We start from the raw sequence: 14,264 nt of genomic DNA on the forward strand, positions 1-14,264 counted from the left end.
TTTAAAAATGTAAAAACTTAAACAAATCATATTGTGCCTTCGACAATTGGTATTCCTAGGCGGTCACCCATCCAAGTACTAACCAATCCCGACGTTGCTTCACTTCCGAGATCGGACGAGATGGGGTGCATTCAACCTGGTATGGTCGTAGCCAGTATTGGTCAACATTTTTAGGTCTAATCTATTTAAAAATGTAAAAACTTAAATAAATCATATTTTGCCTACGAAAATTGGTATTCCTAGGCGGTCACCCATCCAAGTACTAACCAATCCCGACGTTGCTTAACTTCCGAGATCGGACGATATCGGGTGCATTCAACCTGGTATGTTCGTAGCCAGTATTGGTCAACATTTTTTGGTCTAATCTATTTACAAATGTGAAAACTTAAATAAATCATATTTTGCCTACGACAATTGGTATTCCTAGGCGGTCACCCATCCAAGTACTAACCAATCCCGACGTTGCTTAACTTCCGAGATCGGACGAGATCGGGTGCATTCAACCTGGTATGGTCGTAGACAGTATTGGTCAACATTTATGGTCTAATCTATTTAAAAATGTAAAAACTTAAATAAATGATATTATGCCTACGACAATTGGTATTCCTAGGCGGTCACCCATCCAAGTACTAACCAATCCCGACGTAGCATAACTTCCGAGATCGGACTAGATCGGGAGCATTCAACCTGGTATGGTCGTAGAGAGTATTGGTCAACATTTTTTGGTCTAAAATCTTTGAAAATGTTAACATTTAAATATATTTTAAAAATCATATTTTGTCTATGACAATTGGTATTGCTAGGCGGTCACCCATCCAAGTACTAACCAATCCCGACGTTGCTTAACTTCCGAGATCGGACGAGATCGGGTGCATTCAACCTGGTATGGTCGTAGACAGTATTGGTCAACATTTATGGTCTAATGTATTTAAAAATATAAAAACTTGAATAAATGATATTATGCCTACGACAATTGGTATTCCTAGGCGGTCACCCATCCAAGTACTAACCAATCCCGACGTAGCATAACTTCCGAGATCGGACTAGATCGGGAGCATTCAACCTGGTATGGTCGTAGAGAGTATTGGTCAACATTTTTTGGTCTAAAATCTTTGAAAATGTTAACATTTAAATATATTTTAAAAATCATATTTTGTCTATGACAATTGGTATTGCTAGGCGGTCACCCATCCAAGTACTAACCAATCCCGACGTTGCTTAACTTCCGAGATCGGACGAGATCGGGTGCATTCAACCTGGTATGGTCGCAGCCAGTATTGGTCAACATTTTTTGGTCTAATCTATTTAAAAATGTAAAAACTTAAATAAATCATATTTTGCCTACGACAATTGGTCTTCCTAGGCGGTCACCCATCCAAGTACTAACCAATCCCGACGTTGCTTAACTTCCGAGATCGGACGAGATCGTGTGCATTCAACCTGGTATGGTCGTGGACAGTATTGGTCAACATTTATGGTCTAATCTATTTAAAAATGTAAAACTTAAATAAATCATATTGTGCCTACGACAATTGGTATTCCTAGGCGGTCACCCATCCAAGTACTAACCAATCCCAACGCTGCTTAACTTCCGAGATCGGACGAGATCGGGTGCATTGAACCTGGTATGGTCGTAGACAGTGTTGGTAAACATTTTTTGGTCTAAAATCTTTAAAATGCTAACATTTAAATATATTTTAAAAATAATATTTTGCTTATGACAGTTGGTATTCCTAGGCGGTCACCCATCCAAGTAGCAACCAATCCCGATGTTGCTTAACTTCCGAGATCGGACGAGATCGTGTGCATTCAACCTGGTTTGGTCGTAGACAGTATTGGTCAACATTTTTTGGTCTAAAATCTTCAAAAATGTTAACATTTAAATATATTTTATAAATCATATTTTGCCTATGACAATTGGAATTCCTATGCGGTCACCCATCCAAGTACTAATCAATCCCGACGTTGCTTAACTTCCGAGATCGGACGAGATCGGGTGCATTCAACCTGGTATGGTCGTAAGCACTATTTCTCAACATTTTACGTCTAATCTATTTAAAAAAGTAAAAACTTAAATAAATCATATTGTGCCTACGACAATTGGTATTCCTAGGCGGTCACCCATCCAAGTACTAACCAATCCCGACGTTGCTTAACTTCCGAGATCGGACGAGATGGGGTGCATTCAACCTGGTATGGTCGTATGCAGTATTGGTCAACATTTTTAGGTCTAATCTATTTAAAAATGTAAAAACTTAAATAAATCATATTTTGCCTACGACAATTGGTATTCCTAGGCGGTTACCCATCCAAGTACTAACCAATCCCGACGTTGCTTAACTTCCGAGATCGGACGAGATCGGGTGTATTCAACCTGGTATGGTCGTAGACAGTATTGGTCAACATTTATGGTCTAATCTATTTAAAAATGTAAAAACTTAAGTAAATGATATTATGCCTACGACAATTGGTATTCCTAGGCGGTCACCCATCCAAGTACTAACCAATCCCGACGTTGCTTAACTTCCGAGATCGGACGAGATCGGGTGCATTCAACCTGGTATGGTCGTAGACAGTATTGGTCAACATTTTTTGGTCTAAAATCTTTAAAAATGTTAACATTTAAATATATTTTAAAAATCATATTTTGCCTATGACAATTGGTATTGCTAGGCGGTCACCCATCCAAGTACTAACCAATCCCGACTTTACTTAACTTCCGAGATCGGACGAGATCGGGTGCATTCAACCTGGTATGGTCGTAAGCAGTATTTCTCAACATTTTACGTCTAATCTATTTAAAAAAGTAAAAACTTAAATAAATCATATTTTGCCTACGACAATTGGTATTCCTAGGCGGTCACCCATCCAAGTACTAACCAATCCCGACGTTGCTCAACTTCCGAGATCGGACGAGATCGGGTGCATTCAACCTGGTATGGTCGTAGACAGTATTGGTCAACATTTATGGTCTAATCTATTTAAAAATGAAAAAACTTAAACAAATCATATTGTGCCTACGACAATTGGTATTCCTAGGCGGTCACCCATCCAAGTACTAACCAATCCCGACGTTGCTTAACTTCCGAGATCGGACGAGATGGGGTGCATTCAACCTGGTATGGTCGTAGCCAGTATTGGTCAACATTTTTAGGTCTAATCTATTTAAAAATGTAAAAACTTAAATAAATCATATTTTGCCTACGACAATTGGTATTCCTAGGCGGTCACCCATCCAAGTACTAACCAATCCCGACGTTGCTTAACTTCCGAGATCGGACGATATCGGGTGCATTCAACCTGGTATGTTCGTAGCCAGTATTGGTCAACATTTTTTGGTCTAATCTATTTAAAAATGTAAAAACTTAAATAAATCATATTTTGCCTACCACAATTGGTATTCCTAGGCGGTCACCCATCCAAGTACTAACCAATCCCGACGTTGCTTAACTTCCGAGATCGGACGAGATCGGGTGCATTCAACCTGGTATGGTCGTAGAGAGTATTGGTCAACATTTTTTGGTCTAAAATCTTTGAAAATGTTAACATTTAAATATATTTTAAAAATCATATTTTGCCTATGACAATTGGTATTGCTAGGCGGTCACCCATCCAAGTACTAACCAATCCCGACGTTGCTTAACTTCCGAGATCGGACGAGATCGGGTGCATTCAACCTGGTATGGTCGTAGCCAGTATTGGTCAACATTTTTTGGTCTAATCTATTTAAAAATGTAAAAACTTAAATAAATCATATTTTGCCTACGACAATTGGTATTCCTAGGCGGTCACCCATCCAAGTACTAACCAATCCCGACGTTGCTTAACTTCCGAGATCGGACGAGATCGGATGCATTCAACCTGGTATGGTCGTAAGCAGTATTTCTCAACCTTTTATGTCTATTCTAATTTAAAAATAAAAACTTTAATAAATCATATTTTGCCTACGACAATTGGTATTCCTAGGCGGTCACCCATCCAAGTACTAACCAATCCCGACGTTGCTTAACTTCCGAGATCGGAGGAGATCGGGTGCATTCAACCTGGTATGGTCGTAGACAGTATTGGTCAACATTTATGATCTAATCAATTTGAAAATGTAAAAACTTAAATAAATCATATTTTGCCTACGACAATTGGTATTCCTAGGTATGGTCGTAGCCAGTATTGGTCAACATTTTTTGGTCTAATCTATTTAAAAATGTAAAAACTTAAATAAATCTTATTTTGCCTACGACAATTGGTATTCCTAGGCGGTCACCCATCCAAGTACTAACCAATCCGGACGTTGCTTAACTTCCGAGATCGGACAAGATCGGGTGCATTCAACCTGGTATGGTCGTAGACAGTAATCGTCAACATTTATGGTCTAATCTATTTAAAAATGTAAAAACTTAAATAAATCATATTGTGCCTACGACAATTGGTATTGCTAGGCGGTCACCCATCCAAGTACTTACCAATCCCGACGTTGCTTCACTTCCGAGATCGGACGAGATCGTGTGCATTCAACCTGGTATGGTCGTGGACAGTATTGGTCAACATTTATGGTCTAATCTATTTAAAAATGTAAAACTTAAATAAATCATATTGTGCCTACGACAATTGGTATTCCTAGGCGGTCACCCATCCAAGTACTAACCAATCCCAACGTTGCTTAACTTCCGAGATCGGACGAGATCGGGTGCATTGAACCTGGTATGGTCGTAGACAGTGTTGGTAAACATTTTTTGGTCTAAAATCTTTAAAATGCTAACATTTAAATATATTTTAAAAATAATATTTTGCCTATGACAATTGGTATTCCTAGGCGGTCACCCATCCAAGTAGCAACCAATCCCGATGTTGCTTAACTTCCGAGATCGGACGAGATCGTGTGCATTCAACCTGGTTTGGTCGTAGACAGTATTGGTCAACATTTTTTGGTCTAAAATCTTCAAAAATGTTAACATTTAAATATATTTTATAAATCATATTTTGCCTATGACAATTGGAATTCCTATGCGGTCACCCATCCAAGTACTAATCAATCCCGACGTTGCTTAACTTCCGAGATCGGACGAGATCGGGTGCATTCAACCTGGTATGGTCGTAAGCACTATTTCTCAACATTTTACGTCTAATCTATTTAAAAAAGTAAAATTTAAATAAATCATATTTTGCCTAGGACAATTGGTATTCCTAGGCGGTCACCCATCCAAGTACTAACCAATCCGGACGTTGCTTAACTTCCGAGATCGGACAAGATCGGGTGCATTCAACCTGGTATGGTCGTAGACAGTAATCGTCAACATTTATGGTCTAATCTATTTAAAAATGTAAAAACTTAAATAAATCATATTGTGCCTACGACAATTGGTATTGCTAGGCGGTCACCCATCCAAGTACTAACCAATCCCGACGTTGCTTCACTTCCGAGATCGGACGAGATCGTGTGCATTCAACCTGGTATGGTCGTGGACAGTATTGGTCAACATTTATGGTCTAATCTATTTAAAAATGTAAAACTTAAATAAATCATATTGTGCCTACGACAATTGGTATTCCTAGGCGGTTACCCATCCAAGTACTAACCAATCCCAACGTTGCTTAACTTCCGAGATCGGACGAGATCGGGTGCATTGAACCTGGTATGGTCGTAGACAGTGTTGGTAAACATTTTTTGGTCTAAAATCTTTAAAATGCTAACATTTAAATATATTTTAAAAATAATATTTTGCCTATGACAATTGGTATTCCTAGGCGGTCACCCATCCAAGTACTAATCAATCCCGATGTTGCTTAACTTCCGAGATCGGACGAGATCGTGTGCATTCAACCTGGTTTGGTCGTAGACAGTATTGGTCAACATTTTTTGGTCTAAAATCTTCAAAAATGTTAACATTTAAATATATTTTATAAATCATATTTTGCCTATGACAATTGGAATTCCTATGCGGTCACCCATCCAAGTACTAATCAATCCCGACGTTGCTTAACTTCCGAGATCGGACGAGATCGGGTGCATTCAACCTGGTATGGTCGTAAGCACTATTTCTCAACATTTTACGTCTAATCTATTTAAAAAAGTAAAAACTTAAATAAATCATATTTTGCCTACGACAATTGGTATTCCTAGGCGGTCACCCATCCAAGTACTAACCAATCCCGACGTTGCTTAACTTCCGAGATCGGACGAGATCGGGTGCATTCAACCTGGTATGGTCGTAGACAGTATTGGTCAACATTTATGGACTAATCTATTTAAAAATGTAAAAACTTAAACAAATCATATTGTGCCTACGACAATTGGTATTCCTAGGCGGTCACCCATCCAAGTACTAACCAATCCCGACGTTGCTTAACTTCCGAGATCGGACGAGATCGTGTGCATTCAACCTGGTTTGGTCGTAGACAGTATTGGTCAACATTTTTTGGTCTAAAATCTTCAAAAATGTTAACATTTAAATATATTTTATAAATCATATTTTGCCTATGACAATTGGAATTCCTATGCGGTCACCCATCCAAGTACTAACCAATCCCGACGTTGCTTAACTTCCGAGATCGGACGAGATCGGGTGCATTCAACCTGGTATGGTCGTAGACAGTATTGGTCAACATTTATGGTCTAATCTATTTAAAAATGTAAAAACTTAAACAAATCATATTGTGCCTACGACAATTGGTATTCCTAGGCGGTCACCCATCCAAGTACTAACCAATCCCGACGTTGCTTAACTTCCGAGATCGGACGAGATGGGGTGCATTCAACCTGGTATGGTCGTATGCAGTATTGGTCAACATTTTTAGGTCTAATCTATTTAAAAATGTAAAAACTTAAATAAATCATATTTTGCCTACGACAATTGGTATTCCTAGGCGGTCACCCATCCAAGTACTAACCAATCCCGACGTTGCTTAACTTCCGAGATCGGACGAGATCGGGTGCATTCAACCTGGTATGGTCGCAGCCAGTATTGGTCAACATTTTATGGTCTAATCTATTTAAAAATGTAAAAACTTAAATAAATCATATTTTGCCTACGACAATTGGTATTCCTAGGCGGTCACCCATCCAAGTACTAACCAATCCCGACGTTGCTTAACTTCCGAGATCGGACGAGATCGGATGCATTCAACCTGGTATGGTCGTAAGCAGTATTTCTCAACATTTTATGTCTATTCTATTTTAAAAATAAAAACTTAAATAAATCGTATTTTGCCTACGACAATTGGTATTCCTAGGCGGTCACCCATCCAAGTACTAACCAATCCCGACGTTGCTTAACTTCCGAGATCGGAGGAGATCGGGTGCATTCAACCTGGTATGGTCGTAGACAGTATTGGTCAACATTTATGGTCTAATCAATTTAAAAATGTAAAAACTTAAATAAATCATATTGTGCCTACGACAATTGGTATTCCTAGGTATGGTCGTAGCCAGTATTGGTCAACATTTTTTGGTCTAATCTATTTAAAAATGTAAAAACTTAAATAAATCTTATTTTGCCTACGATAATTGGTATTCCTAGGCGGTCACCCATCCAAGTACTAACCAATCCCGACGTTGCTTAACTTCCGAGATCGGACGAGATCGGGTGCATTCAACCTGATATGGTCGTAGACAGTAATCGTCAACATTTATGGTCTAATCTATTTAAAAATGTAAAAACTTAAATCAATCATATTGTGCCTACGACAATTGGTATTCCTAGGCGGTCACCCATCCAAGTACTAACCAATCCCGACGTTGCTTAACTTCCGAGATCGGACGAGATCGTGTGCATTCAACCTGGTATGGTCTTGGACAGTATTGGTCAACATTTATGGTCTAATCAATTTAAAAATGTAAAACTTAAATAAATCATATTGTGCCTGCGACAATTGGTATTCCTAGGCGGTCACCCATCCAAGTACTCACCAATCCCAACGTTGCTTAACTTCCGAGATCGGACGAGATCGGGTGCATTGAACCTGGTATGGTCGTAGACAGTGTTGGTAAACATTTTTTGGTCTAAAATCTTTAAAATGCTAACATTTAAATATATTTTAAAAATAATATTTTGCCTATGACAATTGGTATTCCTAGGCGGTCACCCATCCAAGTAGCAACCAATCCCGATGTTGCTTAACTTCCGAGATCGGACGAGATCGTGTGCATTCAACCTGGTTTGGTCGTAGACAGTATTGGTCAACATTTTTTGGTCTAAAATCTTCAAAAATGTTAACATTTAAACATATTTTATAAAACATATTTTGCCTATGACAATTGGAATTCCTATGCGGTCACCCATCCAAGTACTAACCAATCCCGACGTTGCTTAACTTCCGAGATCGGACGAGATCGGGTGCATTCAACCTGGTATGGTCGTAAGCAGTATTTCTCAACATTTTACGTCTAATCTATTTAAAAAAGTAAAAACTTAAATAAATCATATTTTGCCTACGACAATTGGTATTCCTAGGCGGTCACCCATCCAAGTACTAACCAATCCCGACGTTGCTTAACTTCCGAGATCGGACGAGATCGGGTGCATTCAACCTGGTATGGTCGTAGACAGTATTGGTCAACATTTATGGTCTAATCTATTTAAAAATGTAAAAACTTAAACAAATCATATTGTGCCTACGACAATTGGTATTCCTAGGCGGTCACCCATCCAAGTACTAAGCAATCCCGACGTTGCTTAACTTCCGAGATCGGACGAGATCGGGTGCATTCAACCTGGTATGTTCGTAGCCAGTATTGGTCAACATTTTTTGGTCTAATCTATTTAAAAATGTAAAAACTTAAATAAATCATATTGTGCCTACGACAATTGGTATTCCTAGGCGGTCACCCATCCAAGTACTAACCAATCCCGACGTTGCTTAACTTCCGAGATCAGACGAGATCGTGTGCATTCAACCTGGTATGATCGTGGACAGTATTGGTCAACATTGATGGTCTAATCTATTTAAAAATGTAAAACTTAAATAAATCATATTGTGCCTACGACAATTGGTATTCCTAGGCGGTCACCCATCCAAGTACTCACCAATCCCAACGTTGCTTAACTTCCGAGATCGGACGAGATCGGGTGCATTGAACCTGGTATGGTCGTAGACAGTGTTGGTAAACATTTTTTGGTCTAAAATCTTTAAAATGCTAACATTTAAATATATTTTAAAAATAATATTTTGCCTATGACAATTGGTATTCCTAGGCGGTCACCCATCCAAGTAGCAACCAATCCCGATGTTGCTTAACTTCCGAGATCGGACGAGATCGTGTGCATTCAACCTGGTTTGGTCGTAGACAGTATTGCTCAACATTTTTTGGTCTAAAATCTTCAAAAATGTTAACATTTAAATATATTTTATAAATCATATTTTGCCTATGACAATTGGAATTCCTATGCGGTCACCCATCCAAGTACTAACCAATCCCGACGTTGCTTAACTTCCGAGATCGGACGAGATCGGGTGCATTCAACCTGGTATGGTCGTAAGCAGTATTTCTCAACATTTTACGTCTAATCTATTTAAAAAAGTAAAAACTTAAATAAATCATATTTTGCCTACGACAATTGGTATTCCTAGGCGGTCACCCATCCAAGTACTAACCAATCCCGACGTTGCTTAACTTCCGAGATCGGACGAGATCGGGTGCATTCAACCTGGTATGGTCGTAGACAGTATTGGTCAACATTTATGGTCTAATCTATTTAAAAATGTAAAAACTTAAACAAATCATATTGTGCCTACGACAATTGGTATTCCTAGGCGGTCACCCATCCAAGTACTAACCAATCCCGACGTTGCTTAACTTCCGAGATCGGACGAGATGGAGTGCATTCAACCTGGTATGGTCGTATGCAGTATTGGTCAACATTTTTAGGTCTAATCTATTTAAAAATGTAAAAACTTAAATAAATCATATTTTGCCTACGACAATTGGTATTCCTAGGCGGTCACCCATCCAAGTACTAACCAATCCCGACGTTGCTTAACTTCCGAGATCGGACGAGATCGGGTGCATTCAACCTGGTATGGTCGTAGCCAGTATTGCTCAACATTTTTTGGTCTAATCGATCTAAAAATGTAAAAACTTAAATAAATCATATTTTGCCTACGACAATTGGTATTCCTAGGCGGTCACCCATCCAAGTACTAAGCAATCCCGACGTTGCTTAACTTCCGAGATCGGACGAGATCGGGTGCATTCAACCTGGTATGGTCGTAAGCAGTATTTCTCAACATTTTACGTCTAATCTATTTAAAAAAGTAAAAACTTAAATAAATCATATTTTGCCTACGACAATTGGTATTCCTAGGCGGTCACCCATCCAAGTACTAACCAATCCCGACGTTGCTTAACTTCCGAGATCGGACGAGATCGGGTGCATTCAACCTGGTATGGTAGTAGACAGTATTGGTCAACATTTATGGTCTAATCTATTTAAAAATATAAAAACTTAAACAAATCATATTTTGCCTACGACAATTGGTATTCCTAGGCGGTCACCCATCCAAGTACTAAGCAATCCCGACGTTGCTTAACTTCCGAGATCGGACGAGATCGGGTGCATTCAACCTGGTATGGTCGCAGCCAGTATTGGTCAACATTTTATGGTCTAATCTATTTAAAAATGTAAAAACTTAAATAAATCATATTTTGCCTACGACAATTGGTATTCCTAGGCGGTCACCCATCCAAGTACTAACCAATCCCGACGTTGCTTAACTTCCGAGATCGGACGAGATCGGATGCATTCAACCTGGTATGGTCGTAAGCAGTATTTCTCAACATTTTATGTCTATTCTATTTTAAAAATAAAAATTTAAATAAATCGTATTTTGCCTACGACAATTGGTATTCCTAGGCGGTCACCCATCCAAGTAGCAACCAATCCCGATGTTGCTTAACTTCCGAGATCGGACGAGATCGTGTGCATTCAACCTGGTTTGGTCGTAGACAGTATTGGTCAACATTTTTTGGTCTAAAATCTTCAAAAATGTTAACATTTAAATATATTTTATAAATCATATTTTGCCTATGACAATTGGAATTCCTATGCGGTCACCCATCCAAGTACTAACCAATCCCGACGTTGCTTAACTTCCGAGATCGGACGAGATCGGGTGCATTCAACCTGGTATGGTCGTAAGCAGTATTTCTCAACATTTTACGTCTAATCTATTTAAAAAAGTAAAAACTTAAATAAATCATATTTTGCCTACGACAATTGGTATTCCTAGGCGGTCACCCATCCAAGTACTAACCAATCCCGACGTTGCTTAACTTCCGAGATCGGACGAGATCGGGTGCATTCAACCTGGTATGGTCGTAGACAGTATTGGTCAACATTTATGGTCTAATCTATTTAAAAATGTAAAAACTTAAACAAATCATATTGTGCCTACGACAATTGGTATTCCTAGGCGGTCACCCATCCAAGTACTAAGCAATCCCGACGTTGCTTAACTTCCGAGATCGGACGAGATCGGGTGCATTCAACCTGGTATGTTCGTAGCCAGTATTGGTCAACATTTTTTGGTCTAATCTATTTAAAAATGTAAAAACTTAAATAAATCATATTGTGCCTACGACAATAGGTATTCCTAGGCGGTCACCCATCCAAGTACTAACCAATCCCGACGTTGCTTAACTTCCGAGATCAGACGAGATCGTGTGCATTCAACCTGGTATGATCGTGGACAGTATTGGTCAACATTGATGGTCTAATCTATTTAAAAATGTAAAACTTAAATAAATCATATTGTGCCTACGACAATTGGTATTCCTAGGCGGTCACCCATCCAAGTACTCACCAATCCCAACGTTGCTTAACTTCCGAGATCGGACGAGATCGGGTGCATTGAACCTGGTATGGTCGTAGACAGTGTTGGCAAACATTTTTTGGTCTAAAATCTTTAAAATGCTAACATTTAAATATATTTTAAAAATAATATTTTGCCTATGACAATTGGTATTCCTAGGCGGTCACCCATCCAAGTAGCAACCAATCCCGATGTTGCTTAACTTCCGAGATCGGACGAGATCGTGTGCATTCAACCTGGTTTGGTCGTAGACAGTATTGCTCAACATTTTTTGGTCTAAAATCTTCAAAAATGTTAACATTTAAATATATTTTATAAATCATATTTTGCCTATGACAATTGGAATTCCTATGCGGTCACCCATCCAAGTACTAACCAATCCCGACGTTGCTTAACTTCCGAGATCGGACGAGATCGGGTGCATTCAACCTGGTATGGTCGTAAGCAGTATTTCTCAACATTTTACGTCTAATCTATTTAAAAAAGTAAAAACTTAAATAAATCATATTTTGCCTACGACAATTGGTATTCCTAGGCGGTCACCCATCCAAGTACTAAGCAATCCCGACGTTGCTTAACTTCCGAGATCGGACGAGATCGGGTGCATTCAACCTGGTATGGTCGCAGCCAGTATTGGTCAACATTTTATGGTCTAATCTATTTAAAAATGTAAAAACTTAAATAAATCATATTTTGCCTACGACAATTGGTATTCCTAGGCGGTCACCCATCCAAGTACTAACCAATCCCGACGTTGCTTAACTTCCGAGATCGGACGAGATCGGGTGCATTCAACCTGGTATGGTCGCAGCCAGTATTGGTCAACATTTTATGGTCTAATCTATTTAAAAATGTAAAAACTTAAATAAATCATATTTTGCCTACGACAATTGGTATTCCTAGGCGGTCACCCATCCAAGTACTAACCAATCCCGACGTTGCTTAACTTCCGAGATCGGACGAGATCGGGTGCATTCAACCTGGTATGGTAGTAGACAGTATTGGTCAACATTTATGGTCTAATCTACTTAAAAATATAAAAACTTAAACAAATCATATTTTGCCTACGACAATTGGTATTCCTAGGCGGTCACCCATCCAAGTACTAAGCAATCCCGACGTTGCTTAACTTCCGAGATCGGACGAGATCGGGTGCATTCAACCTGGTATGGTCGCAGCCAGTATTGGTCAACATTTTATGGTCTAATCTATTTAAAAATGTAAAAACTTAAATAAATCATATTTTGCCTACGACAATTGGTATTCCTAGGCGGTCACCCATCCAAGTACTAACCAATCCCGACGTTGCTTAACTTCCGAGATCGGACGAGATCGGATGCATTCAACCTGGTATGGTCGTAAGCAGTATTTCTCAACATTTTATGTCTATTCTATTTTAAAAATAAAAATTTAAATAAATCGTATTTTGCCTACGACAATTGGTATTCCTAGGCGGTCACCCATCCAAGTACTAACCAATCCCGACGTTGCTTAACTTCCGAGATCGGAGGAGATCGGGTGCATTCAACCTGGTATGGTCGTAGACAGTATTGGTCAACATTTATGGTCTAATCAATTTAAAAATGTAAAAACTTAAATAAATCATATTGTGCCTACGACAATTGGTATTCCTAGGTATGGTCGTAGCCAGTATTGGTCAACATTTTTTGGTCTAATCTATTTAAAAATGTAAAAACTTAAATAAATCTTATTTTGCCTACGATAATTGGTATTCCTAGGCGGTCACCCATCCAAGTACTAACCAATCCCGACGTTGCTTAACTTCCGAGATCGGACGAGATCGGGTGCATTCAACCTGGTATGGTCGTAGACAGTAATCGTCAACATTTATGGTCTAATCTATTTAAAAATGTAAAAACTTAAATAAATCATATTGTGCCTACGACAATTGGTATTCCTAGGCGGTCACCCATCCAAGTACTAACCAATCCCGACGTTGCTTAACTTCCGAGATCGGACGAGATCGTGTGCATTCAACCTGGTATGGTCGTGGACAGTATTGGTCAACATTTATGGTCTAATCTATTTAAAAATGTAAAACTTAAATAAATCATATTGTGCCTACGACAATTGGTATTCCTAGGCGGTCACCCATCCAAGTACTAACCAATCCCAACGTTGCTTAACTTCCGAGATCGGACGAGATCGGGTGCATTGAACCTGGTATGGTAGTAGACAGTGTTGGTAAACATTTTTTGGTCTAAAATCTTTAAAATGCTAACATTTAAATATATTTTAAAAATAATATTTTGCCTATGACAATTGGTATTCCTAGGCGGTCACCCATCCAAGTAGCAACCAATCCCGATGTTGCTTAACTTCCGAGATTGGACGAGATCGTGTGCATTCAACCTGGTTTGGTCGTAGACAGTATTGGTCAACATTTTTTGGTCTAAAATCTTCAAAAATGTTAACATTTAAATATATTTTATAAATCA

At 38.9% G+C, this 14,264-nt stretch overlaps 33 non-coding genes and 42 pseudogenes across 33 annotated transcripts; all 75 read right to left on the reverse strand.

Moving 5' to 3' along the window:
• Positions 1–34: 34 nt before the first annotated feature.
• Positions 35–153, reverse strand: LOC146154049 (5S ribosomal RNA; annotated as a pseudogene).
• A 65-nt stretch (positions 154–218) lies between these two features.
• Positions 219–337, reverse strand: LOC146154050 (5S ribosomal RNA; annotated as a pseudogene).
• A 65-nt stretch (positions 338–402) lies between these two features.
• LOC146154051 (5S ribosomal RNA) lies at positions 403–521 on the reverse strand. Its single transcript, XR_014495004.1, has one exon. It is a non-coding gene; the product is annotated as a 5S ribosomal RNA (ribosomal RNA).
• A 64-nt stretch (positions 522–585) lies between these two features.
• On the reverse strand, positions 586–704 carry LOC146154052 (5S ribosomal RNA; annotated as a pseudogene).
• Positions 705–778: 74 nt separating this feature from the next.
• Positions 779–897, reverse strand: LOC146154053 (5S ribosomal RNA; annotated as a pseudogene).
• A 64-nt stretch (positions 898–961) lies between these two features.
• LOC146154054 (5S ribosomal RNA) lies at positions 962–1,080 on the reverse strand (annotated as a pseudogene).
• Positions 1,081–1,154: 74 nt separating this feature from the next.
• On the reverse strand, positions 1,155–1,273 carry LOC146154055 (5S ribosomal RNA; annotated as a pseudogene).
• Positions 1,274–1,338: 65 nt separating this feature from the next.
• On the reverse strand, positions 1,339–1,457 carry LOC146154056 (5S ribosomal RNA; annotated as a pseudogene).
• A 63-nt stretch (positions 1,458–1,520) lies between these two features.
• Positions 1,521–1,639, reverse strand: LOC146154057 (5S ribosomal RNA). Its single transcript, XR_014498331.1, has one exon. It is a non-coding gene; the product is annotated as a 5S ribosomal RNA (ribosomal RNA).
• Positions 1,640–1,712: 73 nt separating this feature from the next.
• On the reverse strand, positions 1,713–1,831 carry LOC146154058 (5S ribosomal RNA; annotated as a pseudogene).
• A 74-nt stretch (positions 1,832–1,905) lies between these two features.
• LOC146154059 (5S ribosomal RNA) lies at positions 1,906–2,024 on the reverse strand (annotated as a pseudogene).
• Positions 2,025–2,088: 64 nt separating this feature from the next.
• LOC146154060 (5S ribosomal RNA) lies at positions 2,089–2,207 on the reverse strand (annotated as a pseudogene).
• A 65-nt stretch (positions 2,208–2,272) lies between these two features.
• On the reverse strand, positions 2,273–2,391 carry LOC146154061 (5S ribosomal RNA). The gene has a single exon (XR_014495594.1). It is a non-coding gene; the product is annotated as a 5S ribosomal RNA (ribosomal RNA).
• Positions 2,392–2,455: 64 nt separating this feature from the next.
• LOC146154062 (5S ribosomal RNA) lies at positions 2,456–2,574 on the reverse strand. The gene has a single exon (XR_014495006.1). It is a non-coding gene; the product is annotated as a 5S ribosomal RNA (ribosomal RNA).
• Positions 2,575–2,648: 74 nt separating this feature from the next.
• On the reverse strand, positions 2,649–2,767 carry LOC146154063 (5S ribosomal RNA; annotated as a pseudogene).
• Positions 2,768–2,831: 64 nt separating this feature from the next.
• Positions 2,832–2,950, reverse strand: LOC146154064 (5S ribosomal RNA). Its single transcript, XR_014497281.1, has one exon. It is a non-coding gene; the product is annotated as a 5S ribosomal RNA (ribosomal RNA).
• A 64-nt stretch (positions 2,951–3,014) lies between these two features.
• LOC146154065 (5S ribosomal RNA) lies at positions 3,015–3,133 on the reverse strand (annotated as a pseudogene).
• Positions 3,134–3,198: 65 nt separating this feature from the next.
• Positions 3,199–3,317, reverse strand: LOC146154066 (5S ribosomal RNA; annotated as a pseudogene).
• A 65-nt stretch (positions 3,318–3,382) lies between these two features.
• Positions 3,383–3,501, reverse strand: LOC146154067 (5S ribosomal RNA; annotated as a pseudogene).
• Positions 3,502–3,575: 74 nt separating this feature from the next.
• Positions 3,576–3,694, reverse strand: LOC146154068 (5S ribosomal RNA; annotated as a pseudogene).
• Positions 3,695–3,759: 65 nt separating this feature from the next.
• LOC146154069 (5S ribosomal RNA) lies at positions 3,760–3,878 on the reverse strand. The gene has a single exon (XR_014496722.1). It is a non-coding gene; the product is annotated as a 5S ribosomal RNA (ribosomal RNA).
• A 63-nt stretch (positions 3,879–3,941) lies between these two features.
• Positions 3,942–4,060, reverse strand: LOC146154070 (5S ribosomal RNA). Its single transcript, XR_014496055.1, has one exon. It is a non-coding gene; the product is annotated as a 5S ribosomal RNA (ribosomal RNA).
• Positions 4,061–4,228: 168 nt separating this feature from the next.
• LOC146154071 (5S ribosomal RNA) lies at positions 4,229–4,347 on the reverse strand (annotated as a pseudogene).
• A 64-nt stretch (positions 4,348–4,411) lies between these two features.
• LOC146154072 (5S ribosomal RNA) lies at positions 4,412–4,530 on the reverse strand (annotated as a pseudogene).
• A 63-nt stretch (positions 4,531–4,593) lies between these two features.
• Positions 4,594–4,712, reverse strand: LOC146154073 (5S ribosomal RNA). Its single transcript, XR_014497537.1, has one exon. It is a non-coding gene; the product is annotated as a 5S ribosomal RNA (ribosomal RNA).
• A 73-nt stretch (positions 4,713–4,785) lies between these two features.
• On the reverse strand, positions 4,786–4,904 carry LOC146154074 (5S ribosomal RNA; annotated as a pseudogene).
• Positions 4,905–4,978: 74 nt separating this feature from the next.
• On the reverse strand, positions 4,979–5,097 carry LOC146154075 (5S ribosomal RNA; annotated as a pseudogene).
• A 63-nt stretch (positions 5,098–5,160) lies between these two features.
• LOC146154076 (5S ribosomal RNA) lies at positions 5,161–5,279 on the reverse strand (annotated as a pseudogene).
• A 64-nt stretch (positions 5,280–5,343) lies between these two features.
• Positions 5,344–5,462, reverse strand: LOC146154077 (5S ribosomal RNA; annotated as a pseudogene).
• Positions 5,463–5,525: 63 nt separating this feature from the next.
• LOC146154078 (5S ribosomal RNA) lies at positions 5,526–5,644 on the reverse strand. Its single transcript, XR_014498153.1, has one exon. It is a non-coding gene; the product is annotated as a 5S ribosomal RNA (ribosomal RNA).
• Positions 5,645–5,717: 73 nt separating this feature from the next.
• Positions 5,718–5,836, reverse strand: LOC146154079 (5S ribosomal RNA; annotated as a pseudogene).
• A 74-nt stretch (positions 5,837–5,910) lies between these two features.
• On the reverse strand, positions 5,911–6,029 carry LOC146154080 (5S ribosomal RNA; annotated as a pseudogene).
• Positions 6,030–6,093: 64 nt separating this feature from the next.
• LOC146154081 (5S ribosomal RNA) lies at positions 6,094–6,212 on the reverse strand. The gene has a single exon (XR_014495007.1). It is a non-coding gene; the product is annotated as a 5S ribosomal RNA (ribosomal RNA).
• Positions 6,213–6,276: 64 nt separating this feature from the next.
• Positions 6,277–6,395, reverse strand: LOC146154082 (5S ribosomal RNA; annotated as a pseudogene).
• Positions 6,396–6,469: 74 nt separating this feature from the next.
• Positions 6,470–6,588, reverse strand: LOC146154083 (5S ribosomal RNA). Its single transcript, XR_014497715.1, has one exon. It is a non-coding gene; the product is annotated as a 5S ribosomal RNA (ribosomal RNA).
• Positions 6,589–6,652: 64 nt separating this feature from the next.
• Positions 6,653–6,771, reverse strand: LOC146154084 (5S ribosomal RNA; annotated as a pseudogene).
• A 65-nt stretch (positions 6,772–6,836) lies between these two features.
• Positions 6,837–6,955, reverse strand: LOC146154085 (5S ribosomal RNA). Its single transcript, XR_014497113.1, has one exon. It is a non-coding gene; the product is annotated as a 5S ribosomal RNA (ribosomal RNA).
• Positions 6,956–7,020: 65 nt separating this feature from the next.
• On the reverse strand, positions 7,021–7,139 carry LOC146154086 (5S ribosomal RNA). The gene has a single exon (XR_014496723.1). It is a non-coding gene; the product is annotated as a 5S ribosomal RNA (ribosomal RNA).
• Positions 7,140–7,202: 63 nt separating this feature from the next.
• LOC146154087 (5S ribosomal RNA) lies at positions 7,203–7,321 on the reverse strand. Its single transcript, XR_014496056.1, has one exon. It is a non-coding gene; the product is annotated as a 5S ribosomal RNA (ribosomal RNA).
• Positions 7,322–7,489: 168 nt separating this feature from the next.
• On the reverse strand, positions 7,490–7,608 carry LOC146154088 (5S ribosomal RNA). The gene has a single exon (XR_014497286.1). It is a non-coding gene; the product is annotated as a 5S ribosomal RNA (ribosomal RNA).
• Positions 7,609–7,672: 64 nt separating this feature from the next.
• On the reverse strand, positions 7,673–7,791 carry LOC146154089 (5S ribosomal RNA; annotated as a pseudogene).
• A 63-nt stretch (positions 7,792–7,854) lies between these two features.
• Positions 7,855–7,973, reverse strand: LOC146154090 (5S ribosomal RNA; annotated as a pseudogene).
• A 73-nt stretch (positions 7,974–8,046) lies between these two features.
• LOC146154091 (5S ribosomal RNA) lies at positions 8,047–8,165 on the reverse strand (annotated as a pseudogene).
• A 74-nt stretch (positions 8,166–8,239) lies between these two features.
• Positions 8,240–8,358, reverse strand: LOC146154092 (5S ribosomal RNA). Its single transcript, XR_014497885.1, has one exon. It is a non-coding gene; the product is annotated as a 5S ribosomal RNA (ribosomal RNA).
• Positions 8,359–8,422: 64 nt separating this feature from the next.
• On the reverse strand, positions 8,423–8,541 carry LOC146154093 (5S ribosomal RNA). Its single transcript, XR_014495008.1, has one exon. It is a non-coding gene; the product is annotated as a 5S ribosomal RNA (ribosomal RNA).
• A 64-nt stretch (positions 8,542–8,605) lies between these two features.
• Positions 8,606–8,724, reverse strand: LOC146154094 (5S ribosomal RNA; annotated as a pseudogene).
• A 65-nt stretch (positions 8,725–8,789) lies between these two features.
• Positions 8,790–8,908, reverse strand: LOC146154095 (5S ribosomal RNA; annotated as a pseudogene).
• A 63-nt stretch (positions 8,909–8,971) lies between these two features.
• LOC146154096 (5S ribosomal RNA) lies at positions 8,972–9,090 on the reverse strand. The gene has a single exon (XR_014498476.1). It is a non-coding gene; the product is annotated as a 5S ribosomal RNA (ribosomal RNA).
• A 73-nt stretch (positions 9,091–9,163) lies between these two features.
• Positions 9,164–9,282, reverse strand: LOC146154097 (5S ribosomal RNA; annotated as a pseudogene).
• A 74-nt stretch (positions 9,283–9,356) lies between these two features.
• LOC146154098 (5S ribosomal RNA) lies at positions 9,357–9,475 on the reverse strand. Its single transcript, XR_014497886.1, has one exon. It is a non-coding gene; the product is annotated as a 5S ribosomal RNA (ribosomal RNA).
• Positions 9,476–9,539: 64 nt separating this feature from the next.
• On the reverse strand, positions 9,540–9,658 carry LOC146154099 (5S ribosomal RNA). Its single transcript, XR_014495009.1, has one exon. It is a non-coding gene; the product is annotated as a 5S ribosomal RNA (ribosomal RNA).
• A 64-nt stretch (positions 9,659–9,722) lies between these two features.
• On the reverse strand, positions 9,723–9,841 carry LOC146154100 (5S ribosomal RNA; annotated as a pseudogene).
• A 65-nt stretch (positions 9,842–9,906) lies between these two features.
• Positions 9,907–10,025, reverse strand: LOC146154101 (5S ribosomal RNA). Its single transcript, XR_014496272.1, has one exon. It is a non-coding gene; the product is annotated as a 5S ribosomal RNA (ribosomal RNA).
• Positions 10,026–10,090: 65 nt separating this feature from the next.
• LOC146154102 (5S ribosomal RNA) lies at positions 10,091–10,209 on the reverse strand. The gene has a single exon (XR_014496884.1). It is a non-coding gene; the product is annotated as a 5S ribosomal RNA (ribosomal RNA).
• Positions 10,210–10,273: 64 nt separating this feature from the next.
• Positions 10,274–10,392, reverse strand: LOC146154103 (5S ribosomal RNA). Its single transcript, XR_014497753.1, has one exon. It is a non-coding gene; the product is annotated as a 5S ribosomal RNA (ribosomal RNA).
• A 64-nt stretch (positions 10,393–10,456) lies between these two features.
• Positions 10,457–10,575, reverse strand: LOC146154104 (5S ribosomal RNA; annotated as a pseudogene).
• A 65-nt stretch (positions 10,576–10,640) lies between these two features.
• LOC146154105 (5S ribosomal RNA) lies at positions 10,641–10,759 on the reverse strand. Its single transcript, XR_014496724.1, has one exon. It is a non-coding gene; the product is annotated as a 5S ribosomal RNA (ribosomal RNA).
• A 63-nt stretch (positions 10,760–10,822) lies between these two features.
• On the reverse strand, positions 10,823–10,941 carry LOC146154106 (5S ribosomal RNA; annotated as a pseudogene).
• A 74-nt stretch (positions 10,942–11,015) lies between these two features.
• On the reverse strand, positions 11,016–11,134 carry LOC146154107 (5S ribosomal RNA). Its single transcript, XR_014497887.1, has one exon. It is a non-coding gene; the product is annotated as a 5S ribosomal RNA (ribosomal RNA).
• Positions 11,135–11,198: 64 nt separating this feature from the next.
• Positions 11,199–11,317, reverse strand: LOC146154108 (5S ribosomal RNA). The gene has a single exon (XR_014495010.1). It is a non-coding gene; the product is annotated as a 5S ribosomal RNA (ribosomal RNA).
• A 64-nt stretch (positions 11,318–11,381) lies between these two features.
• LOC146154109 (5S ribosomal RNA) lies at positions 11,382–11,500 on the reverse strand (annotated as a pseudogene).
• Positions 11,501–11,565: 65 nt separating this feature from the next.
• LOC146154110 (5S ribosomal RNA) lies at positions 11,566–11,684 on the reverse strand (annotated as a pseudogene).
• Positions 11,685–11,747: 63 nt separating this feature from the next.
• LOC146154111 (5S ribosomal RNA) lies at positions 11,748–11,866 on the reverse strand. The gene has a single exon (XR_014498477.1). It is a non-coding gene; the product is annotated as a 5S ribosomal RNA (ribosomal RNA).
• Positions 11,867–11,939: 73 nt separating this feature from the next.
• LOC146154112 (5S ribosomal RNA) lies at positions 11,940–12,058 on the reverse strand (annotated as a pseudogene).
• Positions 12,059–12,132: 74 nt separating this feature from the next.
• LOC146154113 (5S ribosomal RNA) lies at positions 12,133–12,251 on the reverse strand. The gene has a single exon (XR_014497888.1). It is a non-coding gene; the product is annotated as a 5S ribosomal RNA (ribosomal RNA).
• A 64-nt stretch (positions 12,252–12,315) lies between these two features.
• Positions 12,316–12,434, reverse strand: LOC146154114 (5S ribosomal RNA; annotated as a pseudogene).
• A 65-nt stretch (positions 12,435–12,499) lies between these two features.
• On the reverse strand, positions 12,500–12,618 carry LOC146154115 (5S ribosomal RNA). The gene has a single exon (XR_014497114.1). It is a non-coding gene; the product is annotated as a 5S ribosomal RNA (ribosomal RNA).
• A 65-nt stretch (positions 12,619–12,683) lies between these two features.
• On the reverse strand, positions 12,684–12,802 carry LOC146154116 (5S ribosomal RNA). The gene has a single exon (XR_014497754.1). It is a non-coding gene; the product is annotated as a 5S ribosomal RNA (ribosomal RNA).
• Positions 12,803–12,866: 64 nt separating this feature from the next.
• On the reverse strand, positions 12,867–12,985 carry LOC146154117 (5S ribosomal RNA; annotated as a pseudogene).
• A 65-nt stretch (positions 12,986–13,050) lies between these two features.
• On the reverse strand, positions 13,051–13,169 carry LOC146154118 (5S ribosomal RNA). The gene has a single exon (XR_014496725.1). It is a non-coding gene; the product is annotated as a 5S ribosomal RNA (ribosomal RNA).
• Positions 13,170–13,232: 63 nt separating this feature from the next.
• LOC146154119 (5S ribosomal RNA) lies at positions 13,233–13,351 on the reverse strand. Its single transcript, XR_014496057.1, has one exon. It is a non-coding gene; the product is annotated as a 5S ribosomal RNA (ribosomal RNA).
• A 168-nt stretch (positions 13,352–13,519) lies between these two features.
• Positions 13,520–13,638, reverse strand: LOC146154120 (5S ribosomal RNA). Its single transcript, XR_014496122.1, has one exon. It is a non-coding gene; the product is annotated as a 5S ribosomal RNA (ribosomal RNA).
• Positions 13,639–13,702: 64 nt separating this feature from the next.
• On the reverse strand, positions 13,703–13,821 carry LOC146154121 (5S ribosomal RNA; annotated as a pseudogene).
• A 63-nt stretch (positions 13,822–13,884) lies between these two features.
• LOC146154122 (5S ribosomal RNA) lies at positions 13,885–14,003 on the reverse strand (annotated as a pseudogene).
• A 73-nt stretch (positions 14,004–14,076) lies between these two features.
• On the reverse strand, positions 14,077–14,195 carry LOC146154123 (5S ribosomal RNA; annotated as a pseudogene).
• Between the last annotated feature and the right edge of the window lie 69 nt (positions 14,196–14,264).

This window comes from Ascidiella aspersa, chromosome 4 (genome assembly GCF_963924565.1).
Source record: "Ascidiella aspersa chromosome 4, kaAscAspe10.2, whole genome shotgun sequence".
NCBI lineage: Eukaryota > Metazoa > Chordata > Ascidiacea > Phlebobranchia > Ascidiidae > Ascidiella > Ascidiella aspersa.